Below are 16,074 nucleotides of genomic sequence, written 5' to 3'. Positions count from 1 at the left end.
ATTCCTTTTCTTTCTAGCTTTCTTCTGCTTTTTGGTGTTGCTGTGGTCGACTTCTATAATATTTGTTCCACTTATTAGAAAGTTTCCTTTCGACTATTTTTTTGTGGATTTGCTATCTTGTTCAATGCACAGTCATACTATTAAATCTTTGACTGACATCTCCTTTCGCTTATGTTTCAAGTAATTCTTGAAGTCCTTCCACATAGGTGGTAACTTTGCTATTATCGTCGCGACTTGCAACACGACGTTCATGATCAAACCTACAATAAAGTTTATGTGAACATCAAGAACATTTTTAATATGTTCAACTAAGGTATTCATCAAACTCATACCTTCCGTGAAGAGATCGTGGATGACCACTTGCAGTTCCTGAACTTGAGATACAATAGGGTTGCTGTCAATCATTTTAAACTCAAGGAATCTTGCAATGAAGAACTTGTTGGTTCCAACATCCTCACTCTTGTATTTTCTTTCTAGAGCACCCCAAAACTCTTTTTCCACCTTCATTCCATTGTACACGTTGTACAATTCATCTTAGAGGCCATTTAGAATGTAGTTCTTACATAGGAAATCGGAGTGATTCCACGCCTCCATAATGACAAATTTATCCTGGTCTAAATATTCCTTAGGTATCTCTGGAGCTTTTTCAGATGTGAATCTTTGAAGACACAGAGTTGTAAGGTAGAAGATATCTTCTATTTCCACCTTTTGAAATCAACACCCTTGAATTTTCTGGTTTTCTTCGCTGGTGCCATTGCCTGCGGAGCACTCGTATGACTCATTGTGGCAATATTAGTTGCTTCCATAGTCATTGCAGCACCATTAACTTGAATTTCAGTAGTCATTTTCATGTCACAATAAGACAGTAACTTTAGTATATCGAAATACTACTTATAAAGTTGTAGCAACTTTAAACACCCCTTGTTAGTAGTTTAACGATGAAGTTTGTATAACTTTCAATCGTCAACCGAGTGTTCTTTTAACTTATGATAACGATTTTATTTCTTCCAACCACTAGTTAAGTTCAAACGGAGTAGAAAGCTTAAAGTTTTAATCTTCAGAAGCCAAAAGTATACAGATTCTGTAAAGTTATTTATTTCCTTAAGATTGTTATTTTCAATATTTTTTGAGTACAAGAATCTATCTTTAGGCACAACAACTTAAACATACGTTCAAGTCTAAAAAAAATAACACCTATGAAGTTACACAACACCTTCAACACAAGATAAAAAATGATCTATCCAAGAAGTGTGTTATAATTTCAGAAATAAGATGAAACAAAAAGTTAAAGCCAAGTCCTCCAAATTCATGGAGTATCCATAAGGAAATAATTTCCCTCAACTACCCGTGGTTATGGAATTTTTCTCTCAGGATAAAATGGCTTTCAATCCAACAATAGCGGTACCTCAAATTATAGGATTCGTCGAACTCACTCAATAGTTAATCATCACAATGAGTTTTTAAAGAGAAGAAAATTGTTTTAGCTGTCAAAAATCATGTCTATACATGAGGAATATGTCACGTATTTATAGCCTTAATGTGTCCCTTTGTAAAGGAAGAATTAGTTCAGGAAAAAGGCACATTTTCAGTACATTCATGTCACCTACGCCAAGTCTGTGCTGGAACTGTGCCCGATCTACAGCCGCAGGTGACACTATCTAAATTTCAGTGGCTTCTGCGTTACACTTGCACTGGACCTACTGCCGCAGGTTTCCAGGTGTGCGGTAGATCACTTATTTGCACAAAACAGTGTGTCCTTTACCTCGAAGGGTCGCATCCCTTCGGAGTGAGTTGTGCATATGTTTGCCTAGCGTCAGAAATGAGTCCGCATATGGAAAAAAATAATTCTATCAGATTCTTTGGATTAAATTTCACTTGTTCTTCAAGTTTCAATTAAAATTTGTCTAAAAATATAGATCTCACTGATCAATCATTTGACAAATCCAAATCTAAATCCAAATCCTAGGCCGAGCGAGCGAAGATGACGACGATACGAGGCACCTCTTTGTTCTTGCCTCACTATCTAAATAGAGATGTGTTTATCAATATAAACACATGAAATCTTCTTTATCCTACAAATGTGGGAGAAGTTAGTTGACTTTCCTATTTGAGCACACTTTCTATTTTAGTGTGGACTCACTTTCCCTCTATTTTTTTCCCTTCATTTTCCATTCTCACATACACCTTGAACCCAACAATCCCCCACATGAATGAGGAACGACTATCTTATGAAATTTTTTTGAATAAGCATGTGATCATGTAGCAAAGACTGATTGCATCTGGATAAGTGGATTTTCCTTTGAACTTTTCATAGTGAACATGCATCGGATGCACTCGGTCAATTGATAGATTTGATATCTTTGAACCATCAAACTTTAATGTACACCTAGATAACATATGTCACACAAGCAGCCTTTTACCATTTAAGGTTCTCATGAATTTGTTTTTTAAGACATAAATACGTTCCGGTTTCATGAGAGATTTGAGAATAGAACTTTACTAACATTCTCCTTGAAGTGGTTTCCACTTCTCCCTCACATAGGTGATTTCTAAATGTTCAATCCTTTAAATTTAATTATTTTATTAAATCTGTCAAATTTAGACAATTATTAAAAGACTTCACACCATAAGTCTTATCCTTGTTTACTAAATATTGTCTACATCATGAGAATATGTTGGGTATAATGACGATGTTGAACTTGTAAGACACAACTTTATTTGATCTCTTTGAACCAAGCTCTTGGGATCTCCAGTCTGCTAGGTATAGTTACCGCTATGCTGACTTATCCTAGGCCTTAAACCCATTGCCTTGGATGTCTTCTCAACTCCTTCTCTATATAGGCCTTTTGTAAGTGGATCCGACACATTATCCATTGACTTTACATAGTCAACAATTATAATTACATAAGAGAAAAGTTCTCTAACGGTATTATGTCTTCATCTTCTGTGATGAGACTTACCGTTGTACATCATGCTTCCTTCCCTGCCTAATGTAGCATAACTATCACAATGTATACATATTGGCGTCAATGGTTTGGGACAATAAGGAATATTTTCCAAGAAATTCTAGAGCCATTATGCTTCTTCACCGTCTTTATCTAATGCGATAAATTCTGATTCCATTGTAGAGCGAGTAATACATGTCTGTTTGGATGATTTCAAGAGACTGCTTCTCTACCTATTATAAATACGTATCCACTCGTGTATTTTACTTCATTTGATCTGGTGATTCAGTTTGTATCACTATATCCTTCAAGTACCACAGGATATTTATTATAATGCAAAGTATAGTTTGGGTGTATTTATGATGCCCCAAAACTCTTTTCATTGCCATCTAATGAGTTTTGTTGGGATTACTCATGTACCGAATCTATTTACTAATTGCGCATGCTATGTCTGGTCATGTAGCATTCATTATATACATTAAACATCCCAATACTCTTGCGTACTCCAATTGTGAGTCACTTTTACCTTAATTCTTTTGAATTGCAAAGCTCACATCCAATAGAGTCTTGGCAATACCAAATTCCATATACTTGAATTTGTTAAGTATTTTTTCGATGTAGTGAGACTGTGATAATGCCAATCCTTGGGGATTTCTATGGATTCTTATTCCTTAGATCATATCTGTAACTCCAAGGTCTTTCATATCAAACTTGCTCTCGAGCATTCATTTTGTAGCATTTATATCAAAAATGTCTCTACTGATGATCAACATATCATCCATATATAAATAAATAATGACTTGGTGAGTTGGAGCGTCTTTAATGTAAACATATTTTTCACATTCATTTTTCTTGAACCCGTTTGCCAACATGACTTGGTCAAACTTTGTATGCCACTATTTAGGTGCTTGTTTTAGTTCATAAAGTGACTTAACAAGTTTACACACCTTATTTTCTTTTTCTGGAATTCGGGTTGTTCCATATAAATTTCTTCCTCCAATTCTCTATTTAGGAATGTTGTTTTTACATCCAATTGATGGATTTCAAGATCATATACCATCGCCAAGGCAATTAATATTTGAATTGATGTTATCCTTGTTACTGGCGAGTATTTATCAAAATAGTCAAGGCCTTTTTTCTGTTTGAAGCCTTTTACTACAAGTCTTGCCTTGTATTTTTTAATAGTTGTAACGCCCCGAAATCTAATCCTGAGACGTCACTGAAGCCTTTTACTACAAGTCTTGCTTTTTATTTGTCAATAGTTGTAACGCCCCAAAATCTAATCTTGAGATGTCACTGAACCTTACTTTAAGATAATCTAATCAAAAATTAATGTTGTATTATACCAAAACTGAACTGAATAAACTGTAGATACTGTCTGAATAACAAATACTGAAAGTCTATAATTAAACTCATTGTGCGACAAACCTCTACTACTAAAGAAATAGAGAGCCATTGGGACAGACCCCAATTGACTCGGGCTAAACTGAAAATGATAACTTAATTACTATGAAAGCTGGAAATATAAAAAAGTAGGCCCTCAAATCATGAGGACTCACCAACTATGAAAGTATATATAGAGATGCTCGAACTACTCATGCTGCTGATACTGAGCACCTGAACCTATATTATAATACAATGTAGCGCATAGACATATATGCGGATCAACACTTTGAGGATGTACTGAGTATGTGAGGGTGTAATGCATAAGTAACCATCATCATGATTAGAAAGTAAATATATATGGATGTACATGACTCACATAAGCTTGATTATCTAAAATATCAAAATATAAAATCATGTATAATAAATCATACTTGTAAATCTAGTGAGGTATAACACTTAGTCTTATAAAAGCTTTTCTATCATTCTTTTCTTTTAAAGCTTAGAAGCTTTTGGAGCTTTTAAAATCTTGGAACTTCGGGACTTAGGGACTTTGGGACTCAGAGAGTTTCTTCTAACTGACTTAAACCATGTGAGTTGACATGGAGTCTAACATCTTGCCCACGTTGGAGAGTGCTATTCTATCCTTTCCATTGGAATAAAACCTTAACTTTAGTGATTACTAACGTAGCCCACTATGGGCGTTTAGAACCTACAATGGCTTGTAGATCTGGGGCATAAAACTTTGGAATCATAACCAACTTAGTGCTAAATACTACTCCCATACTTATTGCTCAGAACTTTTAGGAAATCCATCTTAAAATATCACAAGGGTTTATAATAAAAACCAATTATACTTCTCTTTGCTTTAAATCATAAATAATGTGGATTCCTATCTTAGCTTAGGTTAGGAAGATCAATCTTTCTTTAAAATATGAATGCTTTCTTGTTAAAGTATGATAATAATATACTCTTCATGAAATATCAAAATTCATACTTGGGTTTAAAGCATATGTACTTAAATGATCACAATTTCATAATGAGCTTAATTCTCAACAATTATCTTGGACAAAACTTGAAAATATCAATTCACAATAGGGATGTACGGTTCATGATATATGATGTGCTAGCATTCTGTTAGCACATTTAGGACTTTTAACTGGGAATAATTGTAAGTTCTTAAGTGACTATTGTTGTTTTTGATTATATTTCTTATGATTTTGTAGGAACGTCAAGATGGATGAAAACTCATGAAAGCTATGTGAAGAAGGATGATTTTTGGTAAAATATGCAAGAAATTAAGTCTTAAAGATTTCATCTGATGACATAGTCTAATAAGCTATTAGATTTGTGATAAGCTATTAGAATATGTCATCACATATAGACAAAGAACAAGAAAGGTGAAGCATTTCTGATGATATTTTATAATAAGTCGTCAGATTTGTGATAAGTCATCACAAATGTCATTACAAATATCGTCAGATTTGTGATAAGTCGTCAGAAATGTCATCACACATGGGTAGAAGGTCTGAAGAAATTTTGTGATAAGTTATTAGATTTGTGATAAGTCATCACAAATGTTGTCACAAATGTCGTTAGATTTGAGATAAGTTGTCACAAATGTCGTCACCCAAGGGGCGAAAATCTGAATTTTTATTTTTTTCTTAAGTTACGGCTATAAATAGCAGCTTTTAGGGTTCATTCATCATCTTGAACTATCGGGAACTCATTCCAAAGGCTATTTTACTTTCATTTAGTCTCTAATTCAATTTTTCAATCCTTTGATTTAGTTGTGGGAAATTCTTATTGTACTTGGAGGGGAATCAACTTTAGATTTCATCTTTTGTAAGTTTAATTGCTTTAAATCATGAATCCAACCATTGTTATCTCTTTCTATCTTATGATCAACTAAAACCCACAACTAGGGTTGTGGAATCTATGACTATTCTTTAATTTATTTAGTAGTTGGTTAGAGTTCGAGTGATTATGGGAATATCTTGATAATTATTTTGCATTAATTATTTTTTATTGGTTACAAACAATAGGCTTTGCTTACTGTTGATTTGCTTGAGATTAGAAATCAACCCGAGTAAGAAGTGAATTATCAATGAGGATTTGGGAAGGTTAAGTTCTCATCTAATGATTAATACTGTAAAAATATTGATCAACTTGAGATAAAATCAGTATGAATAGAATGACTTGTTAAGTTCAAGAATTAGAGAGTTCAACATCTAGGTAGGTTGAGAAACACTTAGATGGACTGTCGAAACTGATAATCTAGTGTTTCCCACAAGTTATGAGAATCTGATGCCACAACTATTATTTAATAGGGATTAGTAATCATAGTGATCACAACCCTAGTTTATTCCTTATCATTGATTTGAACTATTGAACTTTTGTGTTTGAGTTTTGAAGCAAGTTACAACTTTAACATCTGTTTGATCATTGAAAACCCCCATTTTATCTTTTCATGCCAGTTGTTTGAATTTAACTTGTAGCTTTAGTTTCAAACTAGTTTAATCTCCACTTATAGTGTTCCCTGTGGATTTGACCCAGACTTCAAAGTTAGGTAAATATATTGACGATGATCGCCTTGCACTAAATTGACGTGTAAGTTGAGCGTTATCAAAAATGGTGTCGTTGCCAGGGAACAATTTGGAATTGGTTTGGAATTTTAGTTTACTTTCTTGAATTCAAACTTGTAAATATTTGTTTAGTTTATTTTTTTATTTTATTTTATTTTTATTTTTCTCACACCTTTCTTGAGATGTCAGCCTGGATAGATGGATTTTTGAGTGATGACGAGTCTTGTGACGATTCTTGTTGTTATTGTGGGGAACCATATTTTGAGGCTTGCTGTCCAAATTTACCTAACAGTGCATGGACTGGACCTTCACAATATAATGTAGATACTGTCTTACTTACTATAACTTAGTGTTTGGCTTGTGGTCAAAGTGATCATACTGAAGATATGTGTGCTGTCACGATTCAACCAAATAAATTGATGAAACGAATTTTAGAGAATCAAGAACAGTTATGGGCAGAGCTAAAGGAGTTACCACTCCCACCGTGTTTATAGTGTCTAAACAAAGAAGAATATGAGGAGGACATTAGCCAATTTAAGGAGAAAACTCAAGAATCACAACCACTCAATTGCCATCTTGATCTTGAGACTGATATTGAGAAGGTGAATAAAAGTGAGTGTGTAGTAAAAACTATAAAGTTTGAAGTAGGATTGATTGGGCCTCATTCAAAGCACTTTTCTATATTATCTTTAGATGATATCTTGTCTGTGGAATTATTTAAAATAGTAGAAGAGTTTAAAGATGAGGAAGAAGAATCCTATATTATTGATTTTACATTAGACAAGCAACAAAAAAACATACCTCACTTTAAGACCGAGTTGTTTACCATGCATCATCCATTACTCGACTTCTTAATCTTTGTACCACCACCCTATGATTGAGGAAATAAGATGGTCTCTAAGTTAAGGGTAAAATTCATATCCTCAAGGTAGAGGAAAAAGCTGAGTCGGGTCGTGCCGCAATACTAAATTAGGCGCTTCTTGGGAGGCAACCCAAGGGATTTTGTTGTTTGTATTTGTATTATATGATTGACATCAAATCTTCGCACCTATGGTGCCATAGGTATGTTTCTGACTCTCTTGTTTTGGTTTGATGCATTGGGGACATTGCATGATTTTACGTTGAGGGTGCGGCTACTTATGGGAGTTGATGTCCTCTTGGGGTTTTTGTTGCCGTGCCTCTTTTCCCCGGAGTCTTGTTCCTAGTAGAGCCGGTATGTTTAGGCGTATTGTGTTTGTTTTGTGATGTGTTGTGGTTAACTGGAGGAAAAATAAGTATCTAGGCCAGTTGACATATTTTTGTTGATTTTTCTTGGAATGATAAATACTTCTCCAATTGTCTATCTGGTACCTGTGTGATGTGCATCTATATGTGACTATTGTGAATATTTTTATGGCATTAGTATTAGGGACATGATAATCACTGCTTATAATTGCATGAACCGAATGCGTAGTAGCGTGTGATGTACCTTTATGCCATGTGTGTGTGAGATACTACCTAGTTCCTGTTGTGTGTTAAATCCAAAACTTGCCCAGTTGGTCTTGCCTTGGTTGTAGGATAGCGGTTAGGAAAGGATCATAGGCAGTTGTTGATATTAGTCCACTTTTAGCTTAAATGACCTTCCATGTGTGAATAATATTCCTTGATCCTGATTTTGAGCCTAAATGCCTATTCTTTTTATTATACCTATCACCTTCTCATTTGTGTCACAATGAATCTGTTTTGGCCCTGGTCCTCCTTAGACATTGTGCACTTTAGCTTAGGCAAATAGCCTAAGTTAAGGGTGGCTATCATAGGGATGCGTGATATAAAGTGAGTATGAAGAAGGGTAATATAAAAAAATGCAAGGCGGGGTGTGGTAGGAAAAGAACTAGAAAAGAAAAGTTGTAAAAAAAAATTGATGAATGAATAAAAACTGCACCCAGCTTGAATGTGCTTTAATCAAGAAAGGGAGAAATAAGGTAAAGGTTGATAAGTGAGACCCCAAAAATAGTGTAGTTCTAAGGAAGCTTAGTTACTTTAAATATCCTTGTGTATCATACCAACCCCAAACGTACATTACAAGCTGAAGAAAAGTCCTATAGTGATCCTAACTTAACTGTCTGAAAGCTTTGCTAATGAAAATAAGGGCAAACTTATGGTATTTGGCATATATTGACTGGAACTTCTTTCTGAGAGTGAGTGCCTCTTGACCGTCCCTGCATTTACATGTTTGATTTCATATATGAGTGAGGAGGGATTTTTTTGTTGTGAGGGCACACTGGTTATGTTGCTAGTTTCTAACTTGTTTGGATAGTGTAATATTAGTACACGCATGGTTGTTGTTGCTGAATTGATGCCATATCTTGATTCCTATATGTCGCACTATTATTTTTCATTAATATACACAATTCGGTTAAAGTGATTGAACTTAGAGAGAGTGATGAGTTTTGAGCTAAAATTAATGATCCACTGTCATAGGTATCTTATGTTTCTTTTGGTTAAGCATCGTAGTGTTGTGTCATGTAGTTGCTTGAGGACAAGCAATCGTTTTAACTTGAGGGTGTTGATGTGCTAGCATTCTGTTAGCACATTTAGGACTTTTAACTCGGAATAATTGTAAGTTCTTAAGTGACTATTGTTGTTTTTGATTATATTTCTTATGATTTTGTAGGAAAGTCAAGATGGATGAAAACTCATGAAAGCTACGTCAAGAAGGATGATTTTTGATGAAAGATGCAAGAAATTAAGTTCTGAAGATTTCATCTGACGACTTGGTCTGATAAGCTATCAGATTTGTTATAAGCTATCAGAATATGTCATCAAATATAGGCAGAGAACAAGAAAGGTGAATCATTTCTGACGACATTTTGTGATAAGTCATCAGATTTGTGATAAGTCATCACAAATATTATGATAAGTCATCACAAATGTCGTTAGATTTGTGATAAGTCGTCAGAAATGTCATCACACATGGGCAGAATGTCTGAAGTCATTTTGTGATAAGTTATCAGATTTGTGATAAGTCATCACAAATGTCGTCAAATTTGTGATAAGTTATCAGATTTGTGATAAGCTGTCACAAATGTCGTCACCTAAGGGGCGAAAATTTGAATTTTTAATTTTGACTTTTTCTCAAGTTACGACTATAAATAGAAGCTTTTAGGGTTCATTCATCATCTGTAACTATCAAGAACTCATTCCAAAGGCTATTTTACTTCTCTTTAGTCTCTAAGCTTGTATTTTAATTTTTTAATCCTTTGATTTAGTTGTGAAAAATTCTTATTATACTTGGAGGGGAATCAACTTTGGATTTCATCTTTTGTAAGTTTAATTTCTTTAAATTATGAATCTTACCATTGTTATCTCTTTCTATCTTATGAGCAACTAAAACCCACAACTAGGGTTGTGGGATCTATGACTATTGTTTCATTGATTTAGTAGTTGTTTAGGGTTCGAGTGATTATGAAAACATCTTGCTAATTCTTTTGTATTAATTATTTTCTGTTGGTTGCAAACAATAGACTTTGCTTACTGTTGATTTGCTTGAGATAAGAAATCAACCCGAGTAAGAAGTGAATTATCAATGAGGATTTAGGAAGGTTAAGTTCTCATCTAATGATTAATGTTGTAACAAGATTGATCAATTTGAGATAAAATCAGTACGTATAGAATGACTTCTTAAGTTCGAGAGAATTAGGGAGTTCAACATCTAGGTAGGTTGAGAAGCACTTAGATGGACTGTCAAAACTGATAATCTGGTGTTTCCCGCAAGTCATGGGAACCCGATGCCACAACTATTATTTAATGGGGATTAGTAATCATAGTGATCACAACCTTAGTTTATTCTTTATCATTGATTTGAACTATTGAACTTTTGGCTTTGAGTTCTGAAGCAAGTTAACACTTTAACATCTGTCTGATTATTGAAAACCTCCATTTTATCTTTTCGTGCGAGTTGTTTGAATTTAACTTGTAGCCTTAGTTTCAAACTAGTTTAATCGCCACTCACATTATTCCCTATGGATTCAACCCTGACTCCAAAGTTGGGTAAATATATTGACGACGATCGCCTTGCACTAAATTGACGTGTAAGTTGAGTGTTATCAATATAAATTCTCAATTCAAAGCATAAATAGGTGGGATAAACATGCAATTCAAGGCTTAAATCACTTATATCTTCATAAACTTAAAACAAGATGCTTTGGGTATAAACCCCAACTTGTAAATTATGTAATCTTTAATAAATTCAAGTTTTTGGGCACAAAAATGAAAGATTTATCCTTGTTCAAACCCCACATACCTTGGATGATGAACTAGATGAACAACCTTGCTTTTGAGACTCTATTTGTTCTCTTGAATGATCGTTCTTGGAATTCTTATGTTGGAAATCATAAATCTTAAATTAATTTGAAAAAAGGATGGTGGAATCTTAGGATTCTTGATGTTGATTGTTGGAGCTTAGGATTTTTGGTTGAGAGAAATCTTGAGAAATATATCATAAGATGCTTGTAATAGCCCTAAATCTTGTGTTTAAACGGAATTGAGGGCTGGGAAAAAGTCCAAAATACCCTTTTTGACGTCTGAACAAAACTAAAAAAATGTAACTGGGTCCCAATTTAGTGGGCCACCATGATGCGCCACTATCGCGGTGGCTCACTGGAAACTCATGAATGGGAAATTGGGGTCCTCTACAATACGGAGATATCGTGTTGTCCTACTGGATTTTGACAATTAGGAAGTAGAACTTCAACACGACACACCACCATCGCGGTGCCTTATAGAAATGTCATTTTGTCCTTCAGCGCGATGCGCCCCTTTTGCGTTGGGCTACTGTACTTCGACAATTGGGAAAATGAACCTCTCTGCGATGGGCCAAAATTATAGAGGTCCACTAAAAATTGACGAATCTGAACTTGGACCTCGTCGCAATGCGCCAACATCGCGGTGGTCCACTGGAAAGTGACAATTATGAAATTTTCCTTCACCGTGATGCAGTGACTGCCCAATTGGCATACAGTCAACTTAAAAATGCTTTAATCCCTTAACATTCTAGGAATGAATTTAAGCTAGAAAAAGTTTTGGGTATTATAATAGTACCATCCACTTTAATTTTCCTTTTGAAGATTCATTTAGAACATAAAGGTTTATTTCCAGGAGGAAGATCAACAAATTCCCATGTATAGCTACTAAAGATTGAATCAATCTCACTATTGACTCTCTCTTTCCAAAAGGATGAGTCTAAAGACGTCGTCACTTCTTTAAATGTTTGAGGCTCATTTTCTAAGAGAAATATTACACAATCTGATCAAAACAAAGGTGACATTATTTGACGTGTACTACGTCTTGGATTCTCATTATTTTATACATTCTCAGTTGGTTTATCCCGAGGTCGTTTAGACCCCACACTAGACTTTTCATGTCTAATTTTATATGTATAAATGTGTTCAAAGAATTCAACATTATCTGATTCAATTATCGTATTTTTATTATTATTCGGATGTTTGGATTTATGAACAAAAACCTACATTCTTTACTACTTTTAGCATATCCTATGAACACGCAGTCCACAGTCTTAGGTCCTATCCTTACTCTTTTAGGCATAGGAACTTGGACCTTCGCTAGACACCTCTACACTTTGAAATATTTCAAGTTTGGTTTCTTTTCTTATGATTGTGTCTTACTATAGGGCACTCTATTGAGTATTCGATTAGATGTAAGGATATCTTCCCCCACAAGTTTTCCAGTAAACCTGAACTTATTAGTAAGACATTCATTATTTCCTTCAAGGTTTGATTTTTTATTTTCGTAATTTCATTAGATTGAGGTGAATACGGGACCGTAGTTTGATGGACAATTTCATTCTGTACACATATTTACGCAAAGGGAGATTCATATTCTCCGCACCTATCACTTCTTATTATTTTGATCTTTTTCTCTAACTGATTTTCAACTTTTAATTTATATTGCCTAAACACATCTATTGCTTTATCCTTACCATTTAGAAAATAGACTTAACAATATTTAGTGCAATCGTCAATAAAAACTATAAAATATTTTTTCCCACCATAAGATGGTGTTGACTTCATATCACAAATGTCAGTGTGAATTAAGTCTAAAGGATTGGAATTCCTTTCAACAGACATATACGGATGCTTAGCATACTTTGATTTTACACATATTTGATATTTTGATTTATTGCACTCAAAGTTTGGCAAAACTTTTATGTTAAATAGTTTTCACAATATTTTGTAATTGACATGTCCAAGTCATTCATGCCATAAATTCTAAGACTCGAGCAAGTAAGAAGAAACTGAACTTTTATTGATTTCAACATTCATTACATTCATTTTGAATTGGCCCTCAGTGAGGTAGCCTTTTCCTACATACACTTCTCCTTTACTAAGTATAATTTTTCTGGAAATAAATACACATTTGAATCCATTTTTGTTAAGAAGTGATGTAGAAATCAAGTTCTTACGTTACTCTGGTACATACAGAACATTGTTCAAAGTCAACACTTTACCTGATATCATTTTAAGGCAGACTTTTCCTATTCCTTCAACTTTTGCAGTTGCAGAGTTGGCCATATATATCTTTTCTTCGCCTTGAGCCAGAGTAAAAACAACAAACAACTCCTTATTTGCCCAAACGTGGAGGGTGGCACCAAAATCCATCTATCATTTTTGAGGATTTCCCACCAAGTTGTATTCAGACACCATAACACAGAGATCGTCCGTTTCTTTCTCGAATTCAGCCATATTGTCTTGGTCCTTCTTTTTTAATATTTTTGGGGCACGATAATCCGTTGAATTATGGCCAATCTTGCCACACTTAAAGTATTTTCTCTTGAACTTCTTCTTTTATTGATTGCTTTCCTGTCCAGCTTTCTTCCGTTGTTTGGTATTGTTGTGGTCGGCTTCTACAATATTTGCTCTACTTATTATAGAGTTTCCTTTCGACCTTCTTTTCGCGAATTTGTTGTCTTCTTTAATGTGAAGTCTTACTATAAGAACTTTGACTGATATCTCCTTTCCTTATGTTTCAAGTAGTTGTTGAAGTCCTTCAACATAGGTGGTAACTTTACTATTTTTGCCACGACTTTAAATGCCTCGTTCACGATCAAACCTACAATAAAGTTGATGTAAACATCAATAACATTTTTAATATGTTCAATTAAGGTATTTATTAAACTTATACCTTCCACGAGGAGATCGTAGATGATCACTTGCATTTCCTGGACTTGAGATACAACAGGTTTGCTATCAATTATTTTAAACTCAAGGAATCTTGCAACAAAGAACTTCTTGGTTCCAGCATTCTCAGTCTTGTATTTTCTTTCTAGCGTTCCCCACAACTCTTTTACAGTCTTCGTTCCACTGTACACATTGTACAATTCATCATGAGGGCCATTTAGAATGTAGTTCCTGCATAGGAAATCAGAGTGATTCCACGTCTCTATAACGGGAAATTTATCCTAGTTCGAAGTTCCCTCAGGCACCTCTGGAGCTTCTTCAGAAGTGAATCTTTAAAGATATAGAGTTGTAAGATAGAAGAACATCTTCTGTTGCCATCTTTTGAAATCAACACCCGTGAATTTTTTAGGTTTCTTCGCTGGTACTATTGCCTGCGGAGCACTCATATGACTCATTGTGGCAACATTAGTTGCTACTACAGGCATTGTTGTATCATTCACTTGGCTGTCACTAGTCATTTTCCTATCACAACAAGACAATAACTTTAGTGTATCGAAATACTACTTATAAAGTTGTAGCAACTTTAAACACCCCTTGTTACTAGTTGAACGATGAAGTTTTTATGAATTCCAATCGTCAACCGACTGATCTTTTAACTTGTGATGAAGATTTTATTTCTTCAAACCACTAGTTATGTTCAAACGGAGTAAAAAGCTTAAAGCTTTAATCTCCAGAAACTAAAAGTATACAAATTATGTAAAGTTATTTATTTCCTTTCGATTGTTATTTTCAATGTTTTTGGGGTACAAAAATCTATATTTAGGCACAACAACTTCAACACCAGTTCAAGTCTAAAAAAAAAAACACCTACGAAGTTACACAATACCTTCAACATAAGATAAAAAATAATTTATCCAAGAAGTGTGTTATAATTTTAGAAATAAGATGAAACAAAAAGTTAAAGCCAAGTCCTCCAAATTCACGGAGTGTCCTTAATGAAATAATATCCCTCAAGTACCCGAGGTTATGGAATTTTCCTCTCAGGATAAAATAGCTTTCAATCTAACAATAACGGTACCTTATATTATTGGATTCGTCGAACTTAATAACGGTACCTTATATTATTGGATTCGTCGAACTTACTCAATAGTTAATGATCACAATCAGTTTTTAAAGAGAAGATGATTGTTTTAGATGTCGAAAATCATGTCTATACATGAGGAATATGTCAGGTATTTATAGACTTAATGTGCCCCTTTAGAAAGGAAGCATTGGTGCAGGAAAAAGGCACTTTTTCAGTACATTCACATTACCTACGCCCAGTCTGTGCTGGAACTGCGTCCGATCTGCTACCGCAGGTGACACTGTCCAAATTCCAAAGGCTTTTGCATTACACCTATGCTGGACCTTCTACCGCTAGTTGCCATGTGCGCGTGCAGATCACTTATTTGCATAAAATAGTGTGTCCTTTACCTCGAAGGATTGCATCCCTTCGAGGTGCGATGTGCATGTGCTTGCCCAGCGTCAGAAATGTGCCCGCATATGGAGAAAAATAATTCTATGAGATTCTTTGGATTAAATTTCACTCTTTCTTCAAGTTTCCAATAAATTTTCTCTAAAAGGATAGATCTCACCAATCAATCATTTGACAAATCCAAATCGAAGTTGAGGCCGAGCGAGCGAGGACGACGATGACGCTAGGCACCTCCTTGTTCTTGCCTCACTATCCAAGTGGAGATGTGTTTCTCAATATAAACACATGAAAGCTTATTTCTCCCACCAATGTGGGAGAATTTAGTACACTTTTCTTTTTTAGCACACTTTCTATTTTTGTGTGGACTCACTTTCCCTCCACTATTTTTCCTTCATTTTCCATTCACACATACACCTTCAACCCAAAACCCCCTACATGAATGGGGAATGACTATCTTTTGAAGAATTTATGGATAAGCATGTGATCATTTAGCAAAGATTGATTGTATCTGG

The sequence above is a fragment of the Capsicum annuum genome, chromosome 11 (assembly GCF_002878395.1).
Source record: "Capsicum annuum cultivar UCD-10X-F1 chromosome 11, UCD10Xv1.1, whole genome shotgun sequence".
In the NCBI taxonomy this organism is placed as follows: Eukaryota; Viridiplantae; Streptophyta; class Magnoliopsida; order Solanales; family Solanaceae; genus Capsicum; species Capsicum annuum.
The sequence above is the reverse complement of the archived record's forward strand: the minus strand, read 5'-3'. Positions refer to the sequence as shown.